This window comes from Ambystoma mexicanum, chromosome 4q (assembly GCF_040938575.1).
Source record: "Ambystoma mexicanum isolate Mex_15411 chromosome 4q, UKY_AmexF1_1, whole genome shotgun sequence".
NCBI lineage: Eukaryota > Metazoa > Chordata > Amphibia > Caudata > Ambystomatidae > Ambystoma > Ambystoma mexicanum.
The window spans coordinates 1,034,108,441-1,034,135,804 of NC_090928.1; positions in this window are offsets into that span (position 1 = coordinate 1,034,108,441).

The window sequence follows — 27,364 nt, forward strand, 5'->3', positions numbered from 1 at the left end:
AGTGCAATAAGGATGTAGGAGCAACATTAGACAGCCCAACAAACTACACACAAAGTTATTTTCTTTGCATTGAATTGCTGGCACTAGGCTATGTCCCCAATCCTCTGTCTATAACTAGCCATTGGTGCAGATTATTGAATCCTGGGCTCTTGCTAAACCACAGGTTTGCTCCATTAGCCTCAGTCATTTTTATGGTGCAATTGATAACCTGATTGCACTAGTCTTAATATGATATGATATGATATTTTATTTGTATCGCACTCATAGACAGGTGTTTCAGAGCATCACAACGCAAGGGAGGGGAACAAGGGAGGACAAAACAGCAATATTACTAGGCCCAGTGACATTGAGAATGCACAAGTGCAGGGGAGAAGGAAGGGGGAAGTGCAAGGGAGAGGGGAGAGGTGGAAAGTGCTGAGTAAGGGATAAATACAACCACAACTGGTAGTGCAGCCAACACGGTAGCAAGTGCAAGGTTTAAAGCAAAGACAAGGGGTGTCTGATAAGTGCTCGTTTTCGCCATCGGAGCGATGGAACTGGCCCAGATCCACAAATTGTTCAGTACAAACTTGCGCTGAGATGGCCGGATCAGTACCCTATGAGGTTGAATACATCTCCCAGTCCATGCCAGTACTACACAAAATGAAAAATGACGATGTCCACATTAACATTGCAAGTAGAAGCCCAGATGCTACTTTGGGTGAACTGGTGAAGCAGGGAACATGACCGGTATACTAGAACGGTGCCCTTGCTTCCAAAATGACATCTTGTTCAATGGTTCTAGAGCGATGGTTGTCTTCAGATTCCACAGCCGTCCCAATATAGTCTTTAGCATGCAACATCTGATTCTCTTTGTTCACGTCCCTGATTATAAATTACAGCCTAGACATTACAAAAATACGGCATTACTGTACTGTACCAAAAAAAGCCATACAAACAGTGAAAGATAATTAAGGTTGCCCCTCATGTTCATCACTATTGCTACCTCTCAGTGCACCAGGATTCTATGACACACACTTCCAGTACTGTAAGCAGTGTTCCCAATTGAAATTAAACCCTTCCGACATGCAAGCTATTGCATAAAGCAGGCAGACTTCATAAACATTCTACAGCTTTTTGCACCAGCATGAAAATGTATGTCGGTGCATGCAGATACTGGAACATTTGTATGTTGGAGAGGAAAGGAGCAGCAGAAATGCAAGTTACGATGCGCCTCTCCTCTCCGCCATCCAAATGGTGGGTAACATCAATGGAAGGAGTAAAAGCTATAGCCAAGCCTTTTATGCTTTCCTTGAACATTACACCCCAATGCAACATGAGCCCCATACTCTGTTCTGCATATATTATTTTCAGTGATGGTGTTGGTCAATAGTGTCCGACAGCATGCCCACCATACACCTACTCTGATCACACCATTATCCTAACTGTCCTTACTGCTCCCCTTCCACCAATCAGTCCTACATCACTTCTAACGAAACCATAACTCTGTCATTGCCCCTACTTGTCCCTATTAATCACCTATCACCCCATCATCTCACTCATCACACATCTGCATGACCAACTGAACACCAATTACCCTATTAACCCTCATCACTCCCCATCGTCCCATCACCATTAGCCCCTCCTCACGCTTCAATCATCACCACCCCCCATCCTCCCATAATGCCTTCATACACATTCCCATTCCTTCCCCAATGGATACATTGTCACCAACCCAACACCCTATCATGCCTATCACCCTCCTGTCACTTACTCATCAGCCAGTCACTCTCAGTTAACCACACCTCATCACATCAGACCCGTTCTAACTTGCATCAGACCCAACAGCTCTATCACTCTCTGATCGACCTCACTAATCCAAACTCTGCCCCATAATTTGCTCATCATTCCATCACACAACCACCTGTTGAGAGGCAGATGAATACGTCATCCATTGCTTCTGCCACTCCTCCAGCTCAATATTGCACAGGTGAAAAATGTTACTCACTAAGACAACTGTACCACCCTTATCCCAGGCAGGAACAGCCTGAGATGGACACAATCTAAGCTGAAGATGGCACGAGTAACCAAACTAACATTGTGACAATACATGTGCATGCATTAGAAACGAGGCAAATGTGTACTCAACATAAAGAACGCGGACACTAGGTAACATATGCACTTATACATGAATAAGCTTAACATAGCATCGATAAGACATGAAGAATGCTAACATATGCAATGTATACGCTGAATGCAAAATGAACGGCATGCAAATATATCTCACTAACATAGAAACCTGAGAATAATGAGCAGCCATCTTTTCTAAAATGGCAGCTACAGCACACTTTCAGATAGACAAAGGCCATAAGGCTTCCAGATGCTCAAACCACAGAAATATAGATATGTGCAGTGCCCAGGCAGAAGCTGGCAACCACAGCCAAGGTTACCGTGAAGTAAGGGAGGGTCAGAACATTGCAGTGAAAGCATGAGATAGCAATTCCCCGGACACAAGAAAGATAATCCCAGATTAATATAAGTTTTATAAGAGTTCAACCAGCCCTGGTAAGCAGGTGCAGGACAGCTATAAGCCAAAAGACTTGATGAAGAATAACTCAAGAGTGTCCCCAGGGGCAAACGAAAACATAACACTTGCATCAATATTAGATAAAATCCCAATGAATGCAGGGTGAAATAATTCCAACCACAGTCCCATCACACGTGACCCATAATTGAAGAACACTGTCTATTCATTATCAACAAACACAGATAGGATACCTGCCTTCCTCCTTACAAGTATTCTGAGACATGAGATGCCACAAAAGGCCAAATACAAAGTGATCACCCTGGCTCATGGCCTAGAAATGAGGGATGGTATTGTCTTTAATTGAAAGGAAAGCAGCCCATGGACCTCTATGCCCCTACTTCCGTCTGCTCATGTCTTCACAACATTTCAGTTGGCCAAGGTTGGTTAGTAAGAAGCCAACCAATGAACATCTCTAATGTTAAGCCGCCCATAAATCAAGATGCCAGCCAATTACATGTTGCAGAGATTATCTCTTTTTAACGTTATCAATTTAGAGGTGGTCGCAGGAGGAGTCATCAGACAAGTATTACCCAATTAGTAATGTAACCCCTATAGAATGTGTAAGCAGTCACCACTATTAACCAATCGCCGTACCCTATAGGTTTTGGTAACTAAGATAACAGTATTACATCAGCTATGACAAATGATGAATATATAAACCATTGTTGTTGATAATAAGACTGGGTTTTGCCTTGAACTTCGTCTATTTCCATTATTGAGTACAGTTTGAACTGGCTCGAGAACCTCTGTGTAATTTGGGACTTCCCAGGCTGTCTTAACACATGGTAGCAGAGGTGATGGTTTGCTAGTCATCGGATTGTGTAGGGGTCCCCGCCGTGGCCCGAAGACTGTAGAGGTGACCTGTAGAGAGCAGGATTACGCGTAACAGAGAGAGGTCAAAACAGGGGGAAGGGATTGTTTGCATACTGGGTGATTGAGATGAAATGAAGCGATACAGGGGAAAGGAGATAGCTTCTGACAAGGGTCAGGAAAGATTACATGGTAAACCTTGCTATGGGGTAATAATAAGAAGAGATGAATACCTCACCAGGATTTCAGATGATGGGCATAATGTATGTATCTGGGTAGTAATTGCTGGCACCACCCTTATTTTGTAAAATAGCTTAGACATTGTAAAAAGAGGACTTTTGTGTACATTGGCATATATTGTGGAGGACGTGAAGTTGTGATGTGGACCAAGGAGGGTGATCTAGTGTGTGAGTGGCGGGGTGGGGCTGCTCAAAACATGAATGACAATTGTAGTGTTACTCAGAAGGGTTGGAGGAAACAGCCAGGTGGGAGCATTCGCAGCATGAGTGGCTTAGTTGTGATGCCGCTCTGGAGCATTGGGTGATGCAGAAGGCGTGGTCTCAGAGAGAGAGAGAGAGAGAGAGAGATGCAGAAGTATGAAGTGCAAGAGAAGTTTTCTTGGGGAAGGGTATGAAAGGGAGGTAAAAGAGGGTGAGTGTGAATAGAAATAAAATGTGGTAAGTATTGGTAAGTTTAACTGTGATGTATTATCATGGTAGACACTCCCATTATCCACCTGTGCAAAATATTACCACGGTATAAGGACAAAATAATTCAATACCACAGACAGTGGGTGTGGGACACGGCAGGCAAAATGCTTATGCCCTGACCACAGGAAGGCAGTGACTCGAAGACAGTACTGCAACACATGTGCACTTATTTACATGCCGCTTATATGGGAAAACAGTGACAGTATAGACTTGCCATTCTGGAAATGTGGAAAAAGTGTGGGGAATAGATAAAGGAGGCACCGTGAAATAATGGATTCTTAATCAGCATGACGAAGGGGGCATAGCACCCACGGCTCCTTCTCCTCTGCCCCAGTGCAGTGATTTGTCTTCAGAAGCACAGGGATCATAACCATTAAGAGCGTGGAAAGCTACTGCGGGGTATACTTATCCCAAATATTTACCCCCCCGCATACAGTAGTGAAGACATTATAAGTGCAGAAAAAATAAGCTAAGACCAGTGTCCACACACGCAGAATATGATGAGCAGCAACACTGACAGAAGCCGGGAGGAGGTCCAGAGAGAAAGAGGCAGGCAGGGTAACAGGGATGAGACAGCGGTTATATTGAATGAATGGGTAGGAAGATAGATAATGCTCACATTGGTTGGAAAGGGTATGGACAATTTTAAAGAATGAGAAAGGTAAGTTAGAGAAAGACAAGAGCAGGAAGAAGAGAAAAGAGAGGAGAGAGAGAAAGAAAGAAGGAATGAAGAAGAATGGGAGAAAGGAAGCAAGAGGCAGACAGAACAAGGGAGACGAGATTAGAAAAAGGGAGCAAAAATGAGAAATGAAGAAGTGAGGAAAGGGAAAGAAAGATAAAGAGAGGAAGAAAGGGAAAGGGAGAGACAACGAGATGCAGAAAGAAGGAGGGAAAGGCCCCACAAATAATATAATTATATTGCTAGGGGGCGTATGCTCCCAGGCAGAGTGAGAGAAACGAAACAAGAACAGAGAGAATGAGAGAGGAGCTTAGAGAGATGAAGTGGATGAGATTCTTAAAAAGCATGCTATTACAGATGAAGGGTAGGAAGGGGCTATACAAAGGAGGATTGGCAATCTTTACAGCAGCAAGAGGGATGGCAGCAGCAGCATAAAGGGGAGTAGAAGAGGCCCTCCGCAAGATCCGGGAAGAAATATATTTGGAGGGTGATGGGAGACAAGATTTTGAAAACAGAGAAGACCAGGAATGTGATGATAGTGAAGACACTATGCTACAGAATGAAGAAAGAGAGGAAAGTGGAGAGGAGGAGATGGCACAAGCCCCATATACAAGCATGGGGGTAGGGAAAGAGATAGTGTGGTTACATTTGGAAGAACCAGTGAAGAGGCCAGAGCCTGCTGAATATCCGAGATGCCCGAAGATGTGTTCAAACAGTTTAGAGGAGAGAACGCCATACGTGAATAGACTTAGAAATGTACCAGGATGAAAGAGAATTGGTATGACAGATGTATTGTCAAAGGCAAAGGGTGTGGCTGCACTCGGACAGGATGCTGGGTTTACACAATTCTCTGTATTGGAAAAAAGGGAAGGACTGCTGCAATACATCCTGTGGCCACAAATGGACAAACATCATTTAATTTGTAAATTGCCATTTGTAAATAATGCCATTAAAAGCATACTGAAAAGTATAGCTCTTACTTGTTTACTTCCTCAAATATGTTTACCTTCAATGATGGCCAGTAAACATATTTCAGGGGAGCATGACACTATGAAATTCAGCAAGTGTGTATGTTTGCCAAGCATAACTTTAATTTTAGTAGGTGCCACCATATATGTAAGAGGTCAATAGTGAGATGTGGTAAAGCAATGGCTTTGAAAGCAGATAGCCTTGAATGCATGTATGCATGTTTTGCATGTTTTCGGCTTTTAGTGTGAACCCAGCTGAGAAGTAAAGGAGCGCTGTGCAGCAAGCAAAGGCTCACAGTAGTATGATCCCATAACATGGGGTTCCTGTTGGTGATCTTGTTCGCTGAACAATTGCCTAGTTTTTGAGCGCTGGGATGACCCTGGCGACAGGACCAGACTGATATGCAAATGGCATATGGAGAGATGGGTTGCATACAGGGGGTGCATGTTAGAGAGGGACAGGTGGACAAAGTCTGGGTCAGGGAGGCTTTGCTGATTATCGGTGTGTGAAATATGAAACAGTGAATGTAACTGCTAAACCTGGCAATGCCTACCACACATGAAGCTCTGGCACCCAGGGGCATTATTTGGCGGTTGCCAGGGGTTGCAGCTGCGATTCCTGGCTTCCCCTTTTTGTGCCTGTGGCATTTCCCTGTTGACCCCTGTATAAGAGGTCATAGTGGCAATGGCAGGGACTAAAAGCAAACATAGCTCTGTAAAGCGTTTAATTTGCAGGCATTCATGGATCCGGAGGTTTCGCACTGTTTACAGCTACAGCAACGCCTGTGCCTAACAAGGAATATTCAAAGAAGCCTTCGTGGCTTGTTTGACACTATAACAAATATTTAAAGATAAGGTAATTGCATGCAGGGGAATGCCAAGACTTGCACTTACGTGTTGATGGTCTCTTGCATGCAATTCTAGACACAAACAATGCAGAGTGTAATTGTAAACAGTATATGGATGAAAAATTGTGCCTACTTTTGCCTTTTACTTTCTGTTTTGGGAGAGATTAACAACCCTGCAATTTCAAAGGTTTTGTTACAATGTATTGCTCACCTTAACGTCCCTGCAACTGAAGTTTTTTCCTTGAATTACAAGGGTTTTGTTTTTCCACAGATTTTTGGAATGCTTCCATACCACTAGCATGTTCTTTGGGCATGGTCTGTGGGCATGGCCTTTGGCTGTGCCCACTGTCCATTTTAAAACACTAGCGACCACTAGCCATGTCCATGGCCTTTGGATTGCAGGCTTTGAGAACTCACAATATTTTTAGGCAATTAAATAAAATTATTTGCCATGGAGTACACACGTTGGTTAAGCAGCGTGCTGCAAGAGGTACACCCCTTTTCGGCGACATAGCCGGTGGGTGTGATGCTGGAAATGCATCGGAGGGACAGGGCCTCCGAATCCTTGTCCTTTATTGCTTCATCATGTATGTCATATTTTCCGCGCAGGAGTTCACGTGGGACTCCTAGCGGTGCAGCTCTTCCTCTTTTTGGTTTGGTGTACAACCCTGTACCCTTCGTGTATGTTTTGGGGCACCTGTGTGTGGTCCACAGAGCAGGGTAGGGGCTGGTGGCAGTTCCATGCTAAATTTGACAGGTGCTCTGAGTATCCTCCATTTTGGGATACCCAGACCCTGCCATTGGAATCAGTTGATTCCTGATAGGAGACAAGATGGCCCCTGTGGCCACCTTGTTTTTCCCTAAGTTCCGGGAAGCCCCGACTCTCTCACTTCCCCCTGACTGGCTGTTGGGTGGAAGTTCGATATATGGTATTGCCAGACTGGCTGGATCCTTCCCAATGACTTTATGTTGTGGGTATGCCCGTGGGGTTGGACCTGGGTGAATGGAGTGTGTGACCAATATGCACTTCGTGTTATGGGTGTCTGGTTTCTGGTATGTGACACAAAGACGGAGCCAGCCCTGCCCGAAACTGGTATGTATGCAGCGTGGAGTGCTGTATGGCTGGGTACTTGTCCCAATACACATTCTTTGTTGTGAGTGTCTGGAGGGAGGAGAATGGCCTGAATGGATTGTGAGCCTGATTGGCTGCCTGCCTGCATGAATGCCCCTCTGGATGATCGGTTGCTGAGTGTGACCCAGCAGAGTGAATGGGAGACCTAAGTGTATATCTGGGGACCTCTCACTGATCAAAATCGTTCAGAAGCTGCTGTCCTTCACCAATCTGAAAGCTGCTGTGCCTTCAAGGAACTGATCCAAGAGAGGACCTGGATAGGAGATCTCTCTCCAAGCTACGAGGGACCATCGTGCACCAGCTGACCTTTGCCGAAGCGCCCTAGAAGTCAGTCCTCGAAAGGCTGCTGACCGGAGACAGGGACCACTGTGGAAACATGAAGCAAAGCACCCGGACATTGAAATCCATCACTGTCATCGCCAACCAGAGCCGCCATGATCCTCGGCCTAAGAACCATTTGAATGAAGGACTCCCTCGCTCATAACCGACTACGGCTTTTGTCCAGCCAGAGAAAGTAAAGCCGTTGACGCGCCGAGGAGAATCCACCAGTGTGTTTTCCCAGCACCTGATGTTCGCAGAGACAAAGACGACTCAACGCCCTTGCTGGGCCAAAGTTCTTCAGTAACTCTTTGCGGCAACAAACTATCATTGTCGAGGTGCACTACACGCATCATCTTCGCAGGACATCCATGGCTGATTGTTGACGCGCACTGCCAGGGCCGAAGCTGCTGCCTCGAAGCCTTTGTTCCCCCATTTCTTCGAGGAATCGCCACTATCCGTGGCTCCTGCCTTAAAGGGAGACTCTAAAGAAGGATCCGTCGACGACCCCACATCCAACTCTGCTTAACCAGGTACATTGGGGCTTTAGAACCTTTTCAGGGGATATAAGACTCATATAAACAATATATGGCTTGTATTATATCTTTATTTACAGGCTGTCCAGGTGGGGGGATGCTCACACAGGACTGTGCCTAGTGGTAGGGGCCCAGTATCCTGTCTATTGTTTTAACCAACCTGCTTTCCTCCTATCTCTATAGTGAGTTCATTTTATTAACTAATTTGCATGACATTTGAACTGAGTACAGTGTATGCGTTTTAATGGAATCAATGAGTAATTGTGGTACCACATAGAAACTGTATATATTTGCCATTTTAGATTAACTTGAGAACAAAGTGTGTTATTGTATGTGTACATAATCAAAGTCTAATTTATATAAAGAACTGTGTTTTCTCTAACATAGTGTGTGGGCATTTCTTTGTGGGTGCTTGGGGACTACACTGTACTTAAGATCCAGCCCACATCACCTCCTGAGATCTTAAGCCTTGATTGCTTGACCATCGCTACCCTATAGAGAATCTTGGCTGGGGTGCTCTGTGCTTCCACTCTGCCATATGGAGAGCAGGAGTTTTAAACACTTGCTACCCATAGCTCAAATAGGTTCATTTTGGCATGGGCCAATTTGGCGCACACTTTTCAGCGTGAAAGCCATTCCGGCGCTGCTATTTTGGCACGGGGGATGTTTGGACGTGGCTGACATTGCAGCCACATCTAAACGTGCTCATGACAAATAAGATCACAGAACTGCACTGCAACAAACCTGGCCATCTCCCATTTGCATTGCTTTTCTTTTAATTAAATTAAATAAATGTAAAAAGCATACCGGCTTGAACCCAAGCCTGCTAGAGTTGAAGGCCAAGCATTTAACCACTAGGCCACAATGGTTTGAAGGCATACATTTCATACTTAGCCTTTAATTGAATATGTTCAATGATAAATGGCTAGGTATGATACTTCTGAATATCCGAACGATAACATTGTTGTAGCATAATTTTTAAGTGCTGCCTTTCAGGCTGCTCCTTTAGGCCAGGGTTCTCTGATTTTCAGCATAAATGGGATTTTCTTTTCTTTTCTTTTTTCTAGTTGATAATGTCGCCCAGAGATGGTGTAGTCCTCTTTTGAATATATGTGCAGTGTTAGGAGGAATGTGTGGTATGAGGGTGTGCATGTCATCTGAGAGGGTGTGCATGCAATGTATGTCTGATGTGAGCGTGTGTGGGTATGTACATAAAACACGTGTGTGTGTGTGTGTGTGTGTGCGCGCGCGCATGTCTCCATGTAATTCAGAAGATTGTGACTTGTAGTTTTGTTTTGTTCATCAAGTGTCCTCGACTATAAGTCCCAAAATACAAAGTAAAAAGGAAATCTGAATGATTATATTCCAAATAGCAAGGGACATGTGGCATACAACAATATATACAACACCCGTAAATTGGCGTTATTCATGATTTCTCCTGCACCTCTATTTGTTTGGGTTGAAAGGCATTAGGGGATCTGTAAGTTGTTGAAGGAGGAGGTAGCAGTGTAGAATCAGAGGGGAAATATGTTTTTTCAGCTGGGGAAAGTGAGAATAAGGGGCTGGAGAGGAGTGATGTTTACTTGCACCCACCATTTTCAAAGTCTAAAAGTAGCACAATATATTAAGGGAATAATGGGGCTGTGTGGCAAGCCCCTCCCTTGAGCGACAAAGAAAGTATTGATTGCGCTGGCTCACATGCAATGGAAGACGCCCAACTATTATTTACCCATTGGTAGTGCAGCTCAAAATACCTTCTTAAAATCATGCAGTGATTAAGTGAACGTGTCCATGAAGGAAGCCACATGGATCAAAGGCATACCTGCTAGACTATATAGTCCATAATACACAGTGTTTACCAAAATATACAGTTTCAAATAAACATTTTAAAAAGTCTTGATCTCTGGTCTGTCAGAGTACAAGGACCAGCATTCAACCACTATGCCACAATGGTGAAGTGCTGCAAGGTGCATACATTTCATACTTCACCTGGACTTTAATTTGTCCAATTGTAAAAGGCTAAGTATGAAACTTGTGAAAACTCAAACAATAAAGTAATTGTAGCATAATGCTTAAGTGCTGTGTCCCTAACTCCTGTAGGCCAGGGTTCCCAGAGGCAGCATTCAGTATAGATTCCCAGAGACAGTGTAATACATGCTCTATTCTGTTTTAAAATGTTCCAGTAAATAAATGTGTTTTATGTTTAATACGTGTCCAATTCTGTAACAACGGTGTAATACATGTCCCATCCTGTTTTATATTGTTGCTGTAAATAAATGCTTTTCACGTTTAATCCATATTACAAAATGCAAAGTGCCTGCAGGTTCATGCCAATTGCAGCCACTCACGACAAAATATCCTTGCGCCGAGAGGTCCTTGCGCCCAACTGGCTGCATCCACTGGGAGTGCCCATACGGAACCTGCAGCGAAACAGTGACGCCATAACGGTGTGCGTCTAACTGGTTGTGCCAATATGTCCTGTCCCGTGCTCCAAGCTGCTTGTTTTATGGCCGGTCTCTTGGTGGCTGTTGTGATACATTGCACAACCCCAACTAGCCACATTTAAGCTGCACAGAAATGGCAAATAAATGACCGGCTGCAAGAATAATATATGCCCACGTACTTTCTACACACATAGCAAAAATCAAAAGCTGGCATCCATGAATATATGCACAGTGAGTGCTTAGCTTCAAAGTGAGGAAGCAGCCAGCCCCCTCGGGCCATGTCCTCTAAGTGGTCTTGCAACTTTGCCTTACTTTTTAGACACCATGGCCTTAGGGGATTGGTCTTTTCCTGACTTTGAATCTAAGCGTTGTCGGTCCTTCTTACTGCATGGATGGGAGAACTGGGTCACCAGTGATTTTTCAATCTCGATGTCACTGTAGCTGTATAAATATCAATTTGTTTTAATATGTATAAAAGACGCCAGGCTTTGAGAACTCCCAATGTTTTTAGTTAATCTACAGGTGTGATTAATGATTTGCTGAGTATTGCACGCTTTGGTTAAGCAGTGTGTTACAATCCGCTTCTTTTATGGCCCTTCTCTTGGTGACTATTGTGATATATCGCATGACCCCAACTAACCACATTTAAGCAGAACATAAAAGGGTAAAAAAATGATCAGCTGCAAAAATAACATATGCCCAGGCACTTTTGCCCCCATAGCGAAAATCAAAAGCTGACGCCCATGAATATACGCACAGTAAGTGACCATATATTTCAAAGTGAAATATACAAATGTAGTTCAATTGATCTTCTCCTTAGAAGAATGTGCGTAAGATAAAATAGCATTGGACTTTAAAAAAAAGTAATGAACACCAGAAAAATACCCGCAGAGAGGAAATCTTACAATAAATATGCTGACAAGGTATAAAAGGTGAAAAAACGGAAAATGAGTGGGCACCACAAATGTTCAAATCATATTTGAAAAATTTGTTTTCAGAAAAGGTAAGAAACAATTAGACCGTTTATACTTTCATGAACAATCTTGATGGGAGCTGACTGCGAAGAGTCTGGAGACACCCCGACTCTAAAAATTCACAAAACAGAAGACTAGGTAGTAAGCCTAGCCACGTAGTCACTCTCTTTTTGGTCCCAATCGGGGTAAAAAATTACAAGATAGTTTGAAAAACACTAATTCTCTAGTTAAGGATAATTCTCTATTAGTTGTAATGAATACAAATGAAGTTGTAGTAATTTATCACAAATGACACTGTTCGTAGTTTTATGATGACCGTTTTATATCCAAAGGTGAATTTTTTCTTTCAAAAGAGAAGATCACTAATAACTTCTTAGTGAGGAAGCAAATATGTCACAGCATCCAAAATTGTTGACTTAGTATGCCAATGCATTTTGGAGTAAATCTCCTTCGTCAGGGCAAGTTAAATGCTACATTGAGATAATTCAGCCAAAATACACACATAAGCATGTAATTTGTGAATGCGGATATCAATAGTGCAAAAATAAGCATAACAAAACGAAAACATACCAATCGCCGATAGTTGTGGTTGCAGTCAAGTGAGGATAGTACAAAACCAGAAAAAAGAAAAAATAGAAAGCCAAATTAGCTAATTGAAAGAAATATGCAAGATTGGGGTCTCAAAGTGAAAGAAATAATGGTTACCTGAATGTTGTGTGACATGTCAAAAAACAGGAAGAATCCTGTGTATGGAAAGGAAGCTGAATAATCCACTGTATTAGGTGTTTTGTTGCAGCAAGGCAACATCTGTGAAGCAAAGATGTAAGGATCAGAATATGTAACAGCACTGTGTTTAAGCTGAAAAAGGGGCTGCTTAAAGTTGCGTACCGAAGGTTCGCAAAGGCAATAGTCTGTAGACTGTTTCCTGTCGAGGTCTGGCATGTCTGCGGAGCTGACAGCTCCCGTGTAGAGTTGTTGCTAGGCAACGGAACTATTTTAAACCTTGCTGTGCGGCGTGGTGAGGAAATACTGCTGTGCTGTATACGTGGCAGGAGCAAAATGGCTCCCTTTGTTGATGCGTTGCTTAGCAATGGTGTCCTGAGGCTAACAAGAGCCACGGCACTCAGTGCTTGCACGCATTGTAGTTAAGGGAGACAAAATATATGTTTGTTTCAAGCCCACAGACATGGGCGTGCTAGTGATGAGATATATGTGATGCAATGGGAAGAACGAGGAAACGATGTAATGAGCAGGAAATAAGTAGACATAGACAACATACTATGAAAACAAAAATAATAACATAGGTACATAAAAATATAAGGGGTGCAATAAAAGACAGAAAATACTGTGGTATTTCTAGTACACTAGAGAGACAAGTCCATAACAGTAAATATGGGGTGTGTCTATGTTAGTAATTCACAGAACACGAGTGGTGACGCCCCAGGCGGCACCTTGGGTCCCAGACCACAGTCCGGGAAGGAGTGTCTGTGATACTCTTAAGTATAGAAGCAAAGGAATCTATAACAATGTATAAAACAGGTTACTTGTAGTCAATGGCACATATGTTGCAGAACAAGATCAAATCTGGTCCCTAAACGTTGTGTTTAAATAAAACAATGAAAATTGATCTCCTCATTGAGACCATTAGGAGACAAACCTCCCAATTTATCAATCCAGAAAGTTTCTCTGTATTCAATCGCTGCCCCAGGTGTTCATGAGCATTGATTTTGGTCAAGGCTTCAAGAATCAAGAATCTTATTTGGGTTAAGTTGTGGCCTTCGTTCACCCAAAGGCGTGCTACTGCAGAATTCATGTTACTGTTGTGGATACAGGAGCGATATTCATTCCAGCGTGTTTTGGCATTCCTTGTGGATTGGGCCACATAGTATTTGCCCCACGGGCATTTTATTCCATAGATGATGTTGGCACTATCACAAGTGCCATATGTTTTTAAATAGATTTTACTGCCGGTACGGGGATGATGTATGGTGTTCCCCTTAAGAACAAACCTACAATTTGTACAGTGTAAGCATGGGTAAGTCCCAGTGCATTGAGTAATAGGTTGTTTCCTTGGTGGTCTGGTATTAACTAACCAGGAGAACTCTTTGTTAAACCGTACAGAAAGCCAACTGATTGGAATGCATTATTACATTATACTAGTTTTCACCCGAACCACACACGGGATAACCAGCCCTTCGGGCAGTTTTTGCGGTTGAAAAAGAACAGCACGAACAGAGAAGACTATAGAGAAGGGGCCAATAAATTGAGAATGAATTTATATGAAAGGGGCTACCCTACAAAACTGGTAAACCGGGCGATGAAGAGGGCTGATAATAATCACCGGGAAGCCTTACTTGAGCAACAACCGGTATTGAAAAGAAAAGATAATGACAAATTGGTGTTTGTGAACACGTATAGTAATCTGTCAAATCGGATCAGGAAAATCATATACCGAAACTGGACAATTATGGAGAAAGGAAAAAGCCCACTGGAAAAACCGCTAATAGCTTTCCGAAGAAGTAAGACTGTGAAGGACCAAATAATGCGCAATGACATAATAAAACAACATAAATTTCAACCAACACTGACAGAGAGTTGGGGAATGAGAATACTAGAGGGACATGTACCATGCGGCAGTTGTACGTGCTGCTCTCAAACTAAGAAATCAACTCAAATAGATCTTGGACTGAGAAATGAGTGGAGACAGAAAACACTAACTAACTGCAATTCCAAATTTGTGGTATATGTGATATGGTGTCCCTGTAAAAAAATCTATATAGGGAAGACTGAAAGAAAAAGAAAAACCAGGATAACGGAACATAAGAGCTGCATAAGGAACAGAATTCATTCTGCACCTATGGTAGGACATTTCGTTGAAATGATCCATAAGGCAGAAGAATTAAAGTGGTCGGTGGTTTATAAGGTGAAAGAGAGTAATGATATGAACATCGACAGGAAGAAATTATTAACAAAAGAAAAAGAACTAATTTTTTTAACAAAATGCTGTGAGACGGGTCTCAATGAAAAAATCGAGTGATACAAAATGAAGTTATGCTACCACTTGAACTGGATATAAATTTGCATCAAAATCGTATAGTGTTGTCCAAAAAGCGATTGATGAGGAAATACGATTGAAATTAACGTGTTCAGCTCTGTAGCTGAATACAACATTTACATGTTGAAAAATGCATAGAGAAACATATGTGAAGAACAACTTCGATGGGTCAGGAAATTAGATCCTTATCTATGGTCCAGGAAAGGCAGTACCAAAGAAGAAATAAATACGAGTAACAAAGGCGAGAAAAAAGGACCTGTAATTCCGGAACGATGACGTGATGGAATATCATTGGATAGATGGAACCGCGCCTATCTACAACAATGTAGAAAAGAACATGGAAATGGAAACAAGCCGGAAGGAGGAACTGACTGTGACGCGGGCAAAAACATCCGGGTATGCGAACAGAGACGACGGAAGTCAGAAGAAGCAAGAGAACGCCGACAGCAACCCGCGAGGCAGATGGATCAAACCCTTTAGCTAGAAGGTAAGCGAAACATCCGAGACAGCGAATGTAAGACTGTAGGAGGGAGATATAATAGAGCGGAATGTCCCTATTTCTAAAGACATGTCCCGTGAGTTAGCTAGAAGAAATATTGGTGCTTAGTACACCAAGAAGCCGTTTAAAGATCACGCGGGCGGAATGTTTCAATTTTTAAAGATACACCTTTTGTTTTTGCTTCTATAGATATCGGCACTTAGAACACTAAGAAGCCGTGTATAGATCACGTGGGAACCCGGGACGACCGAGGTCGTAACCATTGAAGCAAAAAGAGGCATTCATCTCGTACAAAGATCACTGAAGGGTCGGGATAAGCTGGAAACAGCAAACATGGCGGACTCTAACATGGGAAGTTCTAATTAAGGTACATACCCTAGAACTAAGTATACCACTAGATTATGCTTATTATACATAGGATATGTAGTACCAGTTTAACCAGGAGTAACTACAAGTGACTTTTTCTGTATTGATAGATGTTGCAAAAGGTGAACCCAAAAAGGCAGTACACAAGTGTTGAGAATTAAGAAGCACCTAGAGATAGATACCTGGATGGATGAAAATAAACAACCTGCAGGTAAAAGCCAGAAGGTAAATAGTGTACCATAACAGTAGGGTGAGAGCGTTGGGAAACTAAATAAATTATCAAATGCCCCTTTTTTAAGAACAGGGGAATTACGGTAAAAAATAGAGAGGGTAGGTCACTAGAAAAACGGTAAACCACCTTATGAAAAGACATCGTGTGGTGATAATGTCCTTTACCAAGTAGTGCATGTCTAGTACTGAAGAATTGGAAGAATATATTCTCTCATGGTAAATTGTATACCCCGAATGTAGGAATAAGACTGCATAGAAGTTGGGTTAATAATTAAATCCATTCTTCATACACTTGCTTCTCACAGATACCTTCTTGTGGAATTCTGGCCCAGAAATGAAACAGATGTGAACCGAACACATGAGCCTTGACCAAGAAGTATAAAGAATACAAGCAGACCGAATGGTCACTACATAACAGACTGTTGCTATACAAAAATTAACCCCTGAAGAATTTCCTGAAATTATGAGAACTGATAAAGGAAAGAAACATGTTGGGTAGTGTGGATTGTAGAATGAAAGGATGTATGAATGACATAAGTGTAAATGAGTAGAGCACGATTTTTATGGGGAAGTTAGAGTACCCAGTGAAGAAAGGAGAAGATATAAAAAGTAAATGAAAAACTGAAAAATGTGTCTTCTACTGATGAACTATCTAATAACAGAGATATGTATTAGAAAATAGAATGTTATGTAGAAGTTGTCTGTGGTCAATGATACCAAAAATAGTGGCAAATGTGTAATAATTGAACTTAGACAAAAGTGCAAAATGCTGTCTTTGTTGAGATAATTGTGAATGTATTTTTTAGTGGTGTTTTTACTGAGAGTAAATAAATTGATATTTTTGATAAAAAAAACTGTTTGGAATAAGTATGTTGTAATTTAATGAGTTAAACAACATGCAGGACTGAGTTAGAAGAAGGTACTGGAGAAGCAAGGGACCCTTTAAGCATTAGTGTGGTATGTTTAGTGGTTTTGACGTTTTGAGGGTTGTCTTAAAGAGGTCCAGATAAATATTCCCTCTAGTCTCTTAAAGTTTTTTCAACTGGTATTAACTAACTCATCTCGTAGATTCCTGCTCCTTTGATATGCAAAGACTGGTAACTCTTCGAACAGATTTTGTACTCTAATGTCTTCTTTAAAGATGCTCCAGTGTGTTTTGATAGTATTTTTGATTTTACTACTCTGCACCGAGAATTTAGACACAAAGACTGGCGTTTTTAGTTCCCTTTTAGTCTTCTGGTTGCTTGTTAGATGAGTATCGCGTTCCAAAGAGTTCACTCTGTCTGTAGCTGAATCCGATTCTACACTTTTGTACCCTCATGCTAGGAACTTTTCTTTCATTTCATTTTGTTGTAGTAGGTAATCTTGAGGGTCACTGACGATCTTTTTCTCCCATAGTTGACTGTATGGCAGGTTTCTGAGCAAGCTCGGTTGATGGAAACTTAAGCGGTGTAGTAACTTTTTTTCAATAAGTACATCAAGGAACGTAATTTTACTGTCAGAAATGTCTTTGGTGAATAGGATTCTGTTGTCTATGCCATTAAGGTACTCAAAAAAGATGTTGAATTCCAGTTTGGTGCCTGTCCAGATTCCAAAAATATCATCGATGTAGCTCACCCAAAGTTGGATATTTTTACTCCACTCATTTTTATTGAGCACATGGTCCATCTCATATTTGTGCATAAAGAAATTGGCGTAGGTGGGTGCCATGGTGGCACCTATTGATGTACCTAATACTTATTGGAAAAATTGATCTTTGTACTGGAAGTAAGAGTTTTCGGCAATGAACTGTAAAAGAGTAAGGATGAATTCTTTTTTTGCTTGAATGTCTGATGCTTGCAATAATATCGATTCAACTGATTCCATACAAAGGTTATGGGGAATAGACGTATATAGACTCTTGAAGTCAATAGTGAACATCAGATGATTTTGGTGAAAAGGTGTGGTGTTCAATTTCTGCAGAAAATGTATGGTATCACGAATGTAAGTATTGGTACTTTGTATTAGTGGTTGTAAAAAGAAGTCTATATATACTCCTAGTGGTTGATTGATACTGTTCATTCCCACTACAATAGGCCTGCCAGGTGGTTTAGTCAAATCCTTATGAATTTTGGATATGGTGTAAAAGTTTGGTATTCTTGGATATTGATTATTCAGAAACCTATTAGTGTGATCATTGATCCAGTTCAATTCCATTGCTTTGTCAAACAGTATTTCAAGATTGTGTTTAATGGACAATGTAGGGTCTGAATCCAGTGGAGCATAAATTGAGAGATCCTGGAATTGTCTGTTGCATTCCGCCTCATAGTCCGTGGTGTCCATGATGACTAATGCACCACCTTTGTCTGCTGGGCATATTGTGATATTTTTATTGCTGTATAATTCCCTGATTAATTGCATCCCATGGGGTTTCAGGTTCTTATGAGGTGGAGATTTGTAACTTATCCTTTCGAGATCTCTGGTGACCAATTTCTGAAATATGTCAATAGACGGTATTGTGATGGGAGGTATAAAACTGCTCTTGGCCCGGAACTCTTTGAGATCTGCTATTTTGGTAGACCTTTCTTGAGTGTCAAGTTCCTCAAAGAAGACTTTCAATTTGCGTTTTCTGACAAATTTATAAAGTTCGATCTTAGTATCAAATAGTGTGGTTCCGTATGTGGGCACAAAACAGAGTGCCCTTTGTAAAGTAACTTCTTCAGTTGGCGTTAGGATTCTGCTGGAAATGTTTATCAATAAGTTTTCCTTAGCTGTAGACTTTTTTGCGGTTTGTTCTTTTGGTCCCCCCCCCTGCGGGTTCTTTTGGGCGTGGAAGGTGTCTGGGTTGTTGGGCTGTCTGTTCGATTAGCTGCTTCTGGTGTATGATATGTGGTGACTTCAGATTCTCTTTGGGCCTCTGAGTCAGAGCTTGATGTATTGTCAGATCCGTATTCGTAAAGCTTTTTTGGTGCAGTTGGTCCGTACCTATCCATCCATGTATATACTTCTTCGTTGATATAATCATAAGTGTCACATTTACATTTCTTGATTCTCTTTTGTTCCAATTCTGTTTTGTACCCTTCAAGCTCACCTTTTAAACCCATCAATCTGTAGTGAAATATTCCATGGAAAACAAAATCTCAATATGAAGCAAGTGCTTGTGGTCTTGTGAGTAAGCGTCTGCACTGGGAACATGGCAATCAGAGTCTCTTGCCACATTGTGGGCAAATACTCATGACTTACCCTCTCCTCATTTACCCTCCTCACCCCCCCATGCCTGGCTTTCCACAATACTCTGCTTTATAAGGCTAACTTGAAAATTGCACCTACCATAGTGTCACTCAAATATATAAATCCTTATAAAACTATGTTAGGCAAAAGTGTACAATTGTTGCATTATTCCCTTCCCTTCATTCTGAGACACGCACCAGAATTAAATTCAGCAAAAGGCAAAAAAATGATCTCTGAGTGCAAAACATTCAAGGACTGACAGTAGCACGGTTTAAAAAATAATAATGTGGATGCCGTGTGTTATGAGATATTTAAAACTAAGAAAATGCACAGCATTCAGGACTGTGGACTGTTTGCCATCCATGCAGTAACCGGGACCAACCCTGCTTAGTTTCAAAGGGAGGAAGAATCCAGTCCTCTTTGAAAATGTTTGTCTAAGTGGTCTTTTAAGATAGGCTCTGATATTTGGCAAGTGACCTTAGGGGGATAGCCCTTTCCTCACTGTGAAGCTAAGCAGGGTTCGTCCCAGTTACTGCGGTATTGACTGCAAAACTACAAATACTAGAATGCAATTCAGCAAAATGCAAAAAATGACCTCTGAGTGCAAAACTTTCAAGTACAGACAGTAGCATGGTTTAAACAAATAATGTTTTATTTTTTTATTTATAGTGTAACAGCCATACAGAAAAATACATCACTATGAATTTTAACACTTAAAAAACACATAGAAAAGCTAAAAAACGACCAATAATTGAATACATAAAACAAATTAAAATCTCAAGAAAGAACAAAAATCATAAGGAAAAAGAAAATGCATCACTGCATACATTAGTACATTACAAAATTAATAACATCCTGCTTACATTATCATGAGATCGGGTTAGACCCCCACTCCCCCAGGTCCAATGTTCTCAAAAGGGCAACCACTTCAAAAGTTAAAAAAGCATCATTGCCTGATGATAGTCTATCCCAGAAGAGGTCTGAGTTCAAAAATCTTACATCATGGACAACATTCTGGAATCTTGCTACTCTCAAAGTCCAGGTACCAGGGCACTGTGATAAGAGGTGATATAGTGACTGTATTTGTTACAAACAGCTGATGGAAATTTCTCCCTATTTCTTACTGACAAGATTTGCAATGTTGGAAGCAGATTTAACCTGAACCTTAAAAAATCCAATCTCATAACTGGGTCAGACAATCTACTTAGGTACCTGGGCAGAACTGACAAGGGTTTGTTAGTACGTGTATGTGAGGCTGATAGTTTTGCCTGCCTAATGCTATCAATTGTCTGAATCCAGTCCATTTGTTTAATACAGGCTTTAACTTTCCCTGGATTCTCAATAAGAAGATCCGTTGTACACTCTGAATTTACCAGAATCTCCTGACACTTTGCACCCACATTTTTCAAGAAAGGGTTGATGTTTCTTTGGATTGGCACTGCCAGATCCTCATATAGCGACCCCGTCGGAGGGTCTAAAATTAATCTCAACATTGAAACCCATCTCCATTCCATCATTGCCATGAGGGAAGACAATCCTAATTCAAACCTTAAACAGACAATTGGGGTACAAGTGGGTAAGTTCAGCGAACATTTGCATATTTTTACCTCAATTCCATCCCAATCGATGTTCACTGATAGAGGGTTAGAGTCAAGGCCAAACAGAATTATCAGAACCGCTTTACCAATGTAAAATCTCACTAAAGGCTCTAATCGAGAACTTGCAACATTTTATTCACATTCTTTTCATCTGAGAAACCATCTTGAGGACCTTTAAATTGATGGCTGCAAGCAAATTAATCTTTGTCGGAAAAGCTTTGACAAAGCAGATAAATTAGTTTGGAGACTATTTTGATGGGAAGCTTATCTAACACTCAAGTGTATGGTTTGAGGGCCTTCTTTGGATGTTTGAAAATCCACACCTTAGATTTACTTGGGTTGATCTTTAGGTCGTTACTTCGTTACTTCTAGCATAATCAGCTAGTGCAAGCAATAAACACTGCAATCCCACTTGAGAATGATCCAGAAACACTACATCATCTGCATAGGCCAACCAATTTAATTTAGTGTCTCCAATTTTTGGGATAGCTAGCCCTTTATCTTGCAGCCATTGACAGGTCAGACATGAAAAGAATGAAAAGAAGAGCGGCAATGAAGCAGCCTTGACTCCCCCACCCTTTCGATCTTAATAGGGCCTGATAGTACGCCTGCTCTAGACAGCCTCACTTGCATTATAGAATTTCGATGGAGCTCAATCAAAATATACAGCAAGGCGGGCAGAACGCCTCAGGTGTTCAATTTATTGCACAAAAGATTTCTGTTAATAGTGTTGAACGCCTGTGCAAGATCTATCCAACCACCAAACAGTGAAAGACACCACCCTTAATATGAGACTGTGCACTTAAACATCTAAGGACCAACCCATTAACATTAAACAAAATAAATAATTCAGATGTCCATTCGGTCACCCATCCATGCAGTAACAGGGACTGACCTTGCTTTGCTTCAAGGCAAGGAAAGGGCCAGGCCGTTCCTCTAAGTGGTCTTTTAAATTTGTCTCCTTAATCTGGCAACATGCCCTGAGGAGTCTGGCCCTTTCCTCACTATGTAGCTAAGCAGAGTCTGTCCTGGTTACTGCATGGTTGGGAGACCAGCATGGCAAGAGTCACTGACCTGGCACCAGTGAATTCTACCCCCTGATGACACTATTGCTGTAAAAATACCTTTAAAAATTCAAAATGTAACCGCAGGTACTGAACTACGCATATCTGTAGTCGTTGATAGCCACGAATTTCAGCAAAACAACTGGAAATAAAATTCTTTCCTGCCCCAGCACCTCATCAAGTGACCCCCTCATCTGTGCCAGCTACCCCACTGCCCAGATGGCCTCCTCACACCCCCTGCCCTCTCCCTTTCCCCCCACAACACGCAATGTTTCTGTGACGCAGGTTGCTTTCGGATGTCAGCTATTCCCGCAGGGATGTCATTTCACCAAAATGCCGGGTGTAGCGGAAGTGACACCATGTGACCTCTGATGACATCAAAGGAAGTGATGTCATTGGACCCCACCCTGGATTGAAATCATGGGAAGTGATGGAACACGACCGTTCACCCCTCAACAAAACAGGAAATGGAATCACATAGCATTGTTTCTAAGTACACTACAAAAACTATGGTTACGATATCACTGTAAAGTGATATACATTTCATACAAGAATGGATCGCCATATGTACTGTTAATATCAGTACATATAGGACCATATTACCAAATCACTGTGAATGCAAGCAGACGTCCAAGGCCAAACGATAATGATGTGTTATTATATAGCACTTGTGCTTAAGCGCTTCATATAGAATGAATATATATACAATATCACCCAAGCTGTGTTGGTACTCATTTATAAACCTGAGCAGGATGAAAGGCTGAGTTGACCTTGCTGGGTGGTGAACCTGCAATCTGCATGTCACACACACATTGCAGCAGCCAGCGCTCAACCCACTGAGTTATCTTACCGGCTATAGGTATTATAAAAACAGCCACTCCAGAAACAAAGAGTCATATGATGCTGGCCACAGCCCATGAGCCTCAATTAAAAAATATATTTTTTTTTATTTTTGCATTTTTTTTAGGTGCAGAAAGTGATACCACAGGGGTAGCAAGGGAGAGCTCAGGGGTTGCAGTTGCGACCCGTGGCAACCCATAAATGATGTCCATGTATTCCCGGCTATAGCCGAGGCTACAGAAAGCTCTGTGCTGCAAACTCAATCCCTAGACCCCCTTCAACTCCAAAAATTCACTTGGTCCCCTCTAGCCCCCCCACATCTAGCCTGATGGCATTTCCATGTTTTTGACCAGCAAATAGTTTTTTACTGCGTTTCACTTTCCTACATCCTCGGCTATAGCCATGAATATTTCTTGCATCGAGAGAAAAACAAGAAGGCAGTTGTTTCATTTCTGAAAACCATGATCCTACAATGCAGCACCATGGGATATAGCTCTATTTTTTGGGGGGAAATATTTAAATAACTACTGCACAGAATAACCCCAAACCAAGCAAAGCACTCTTTTGAACGCTTTGTGCTCAAGTTGTTTCAGACCTTTTCCAAATCCGTCCAGCGGTTTGGGCTGTGCGCTTTGGAAAAATGTGACCTTTTTTGTCTATGGGAAAATGAATGTGAAGTAGGCCGCCCTGTTGCAGCGGACTTTCATCTCGAGCCGCTCTTAACCGCTCACCCAGTTATCCATACTATTTCATGCACAGCATCACATGTTCAACATGTTTCTGTGACAGTTTTCTTTTTTTCTTTTTTTTTTTTTACAAACAGCTCTGCTGTCCCTTTTAGTCTGTGTTATTTGAAATGGCTAAAAAATAGAAACATGGACGGCCGCATCTGTCAAGATGACTGGTGGATAAAAGTCAGTCTACGCCCATCTCTGAATGCGGGCTTTGAAACACACCATGCCTGTCCAGGAATAACAGATGCCGAGTGTGGCAGTGATACAAGAAAGCAAATGCAGGCAGCCGTTGTAGGGGCCATCAGAAGAGGGACATGGGAGAGTGCCACAGGGTCCTAAACACATCAAATCGAGCCTCATTTTAGCTAAGGTGAGAGCCAAAACAGCACTTGGCCTACAGTGGCATAAAAGCCTTAGCCCTGTTTTGGGTGCAGACGCTGTCAGCCTGCAAGCCTCACCCATGCTGAGAGAAGGTACCAGAAGACCAGAACTCGTCAGAAGTCAACCCATCCCAGACCTGAGAGATGATGTGTGGTTCCAGTTCCAGGCATGGATTCATAGATGGACACTTAGCCGCCATGCGGCGTGCTGCTAGGCTGCGAAGCTACTACCATGCTTCGTTATGGGGCTTTCCATACACGGCGCAGCTCTGCATGGACTTGCCCAAAGCCTTAGATCACGACAATGGGTGTAGACTGATCAAAGCACCCAAGGAAACGCATTGCATTTTAAATGCTGATGTTTCTGCAACAGCTTGGCTTTCTTTCCACCCGCCGGGGATACTTAAAAGCTTAGGGTATTAGCATCGAAGTGATATCACAAAAGAGCGGTTACTAAAACATCAGCTTTTTCACAGTAGTCAGCATATTTCCAAGGAGCTGTAATACCCATAAAGCTCCCGTATAAAACTGCTCCTACATTCTGGAGTGACAGCGTGAAAAAATAAGAAGGCCTATACTTTAAAAGCTATTACTTCTGGCAGGCTGAGAATTTGCAACCCAGATTTTAATAAAATTGAAAAAGCAGTTAGAATGTGGTGATTTAAGGGCCATGCTCTGAGAAAAGCCCCTCTGCTTGGCTAGGGCACACAAGGCCAATAGCCAGTTCAGAAGTCTGATTTATTATAAAGCAAGGGGAATATTGGATATATTTCAAAATGAAACAGACCTGCACAAAAACACACCTTTACATACACACACACATATATATATATAATACAGGATGCCAGCTGGCAGACTATCATCAAACAGCAAGAGTAACGTCTGCTATTACTCTGGCCTGTGTAACCCTTCTGTCCACGGCGCTTTGCAAACAGGTCACACACTGTTTCTCAAATCCCACCAGCCATTGTGCTGTCAGCCCTGAAGGAAAGTCAGGGTTTGAACTGGTGAACTTGATGTTTACGCAGGTGCTGAGGCCCAGGCCCTTAAGGAGAGCTGCCATTTTCTTGTCATGATATTCATAACATTGGAGTCCCTTTGAGAAAATATGGCTTCACAATTACTGTTTCATCTCCAAAATAATCAACCTGCCAGGAGACGTCAACTCTCTGTCCAAACCATGGCGGTCAAGTTGCTGATGGTTGGTTTCTTTTATGATGTCCCAAATATCAACAGCCACCAACAATGTGTGTGTTTGCTCATCTACAAGGAAAAGAAGATGCAGAAATGCACGATTATGTTATTTATAAAACTATAACAACGGGGACTTGTTTAAATGTAATTAATACATTGCTAGTTCTCACTTACACTAATGGAACTAAACATGCAACACGCTGGCAATGTCCAAGGCTTGATTCTGAAAACATGTATTGGTGCAAGAATTGTGGAATGTGCTACTCTGTTCCCTTCACTTGTGCCAACACATGTTGGATGCCTCCCTCCACGGGTGTTGTTAGGTCTGGAAAAGGTACGGTGCTAGACTAATTTTGGGACTCTCAGGACTGGGGGCTAGCTAGCCTTTTGATTGTAGCCCCTGAGCTTCTATCCGGGGCTACAAGCAAAAGACCAAGGGCTATAGCCCCCTCAGCCACCCCCCCTAGCAACGCCTCTGCCTCCCACCCCAAAGGACCCTTTCCATTCCCTTGCACGCAATTGCACAACATGGAGTAGGAATGGGGTGTTTCTGGGTATTTCAAAAGTATATATTAATTCACAAATAGGGAGAGGGTTTACCAACATGGAGAGAGGACAATGGAATCCTCCAGTGCCTCTTTAGAACAGGCACAAAGCGATATGTAATGGCCGTATTTATTTGAAAATGCAACAGCACTGGTATGCGCCACTGCTGTCTTGATTGCATGTTAATACCTCAAACAGGGATATACGCACGTTTTACTTTATAGTTAATTACAGGATGACATTCACTTTACATGCCATCATGGTGAAAGGGTCTCCCAGTATCAGAAATCATAGCTCCTCTAACTGTGCTCATAGTCACCACCCATAGCATCCATACAGCTACAGTCCTAATTGGAGCAAAGGGGAAGCATACCATTAATGTACATTAAGCATTTTAGCGATAAAGGGGAGCACGGTCTCAGAGACCCCATCATATGCATGTAGGAACTAGAAATACTGGCAGACTCAGCACTGTGTGGTAGCCATTTTGTTTTCAGCACTGAGACATTTTGAGCTGTCTGTGTCTCCATCCAGAACCTTGAAGGCAGCGGAGCTCGATCAAAGTGACAACGTGGCTTGCTTCGCAGTACCTGCAAATCAAGACTTGATTCAGAACAGGACCTTCTCTGCAAGGTTTCCTATTCTCCGTGAGGACTTTCATTGATATAAGTTGCATCTTTGCCAGCAGCTTGCTGTGCTTTTAAGGGACCGGGATCGCTGAACCTCAGACAGCCTTTTTGAACTGCAGCCTTTGAGCATTGTTAGGTTCTACAACTGTAGCACAAGCCTACACCCAGTACGCGTGTGACTTCCAGCATTCAAGTACCAGTTGTACTTTATTGTGAACTTCCAAAAATATTGGGGCTGGTTCACAGAAAAGTCTGCAGTAAACCTGAAAAACCCCTGCGCCGAAATGACTCTGCGCGGCTCTACGTGCAAAGTTACCAATCTGAATTCTGCATATTCATGGATTCAAAATTGCAAAGCAACCCGATCCGCAAAGAAAACCCAGTTGCGCAAGGAAGTCCCACAACACGCCCCCATTAAAACCAAAACCATAGCCATAGACTAACCTTTGTGGAAACCTCTGCATCCACCTGTGACCCACCATCTAGCACCCCGGTGACACTGCATGCGGTCACTCGTAAATCGAGACTGCACCCGTGTGAAACTACGCAAGCTCCCTCATAAGTCAAGGCTGCACCCCTACGAAAGTACACAAGCTCCCTCCTTAGTTTTGGTTGCACCGCTGCAAAACCATGCAAGCTCCCTTGTAAGTCAAGGCTGCACCCCTGCAAAACCATGTGATATCCCCTGTCAATAACAGCTGCACCCCTGCCAAACTGCAAACCGTCCCCTTACACCCAAGGCACCTAAACTGCTGGCATATACCCCTAATGCAAAGCATCCCCCTCAAGCCCATACACCACCCAGCAGCCCCCCTCACCTCCGCCACTACTCCAGGCAGCCCCCTCAGGCCCAGACACAACCCATCAGCCCCCCTCACCTCTGCCAATCCCCCAGGCAGCCCCCTCACAGTACAAACCCTGCCCACAGCCCTCTCACCTCTGCCACTACCCCCAAGCAGCCCCCTCAAGTCCTGATACCACCCACCAGCCCCCCTCACCTCCGCAACTACTCCAAGCAGCCCCCTCACACCCA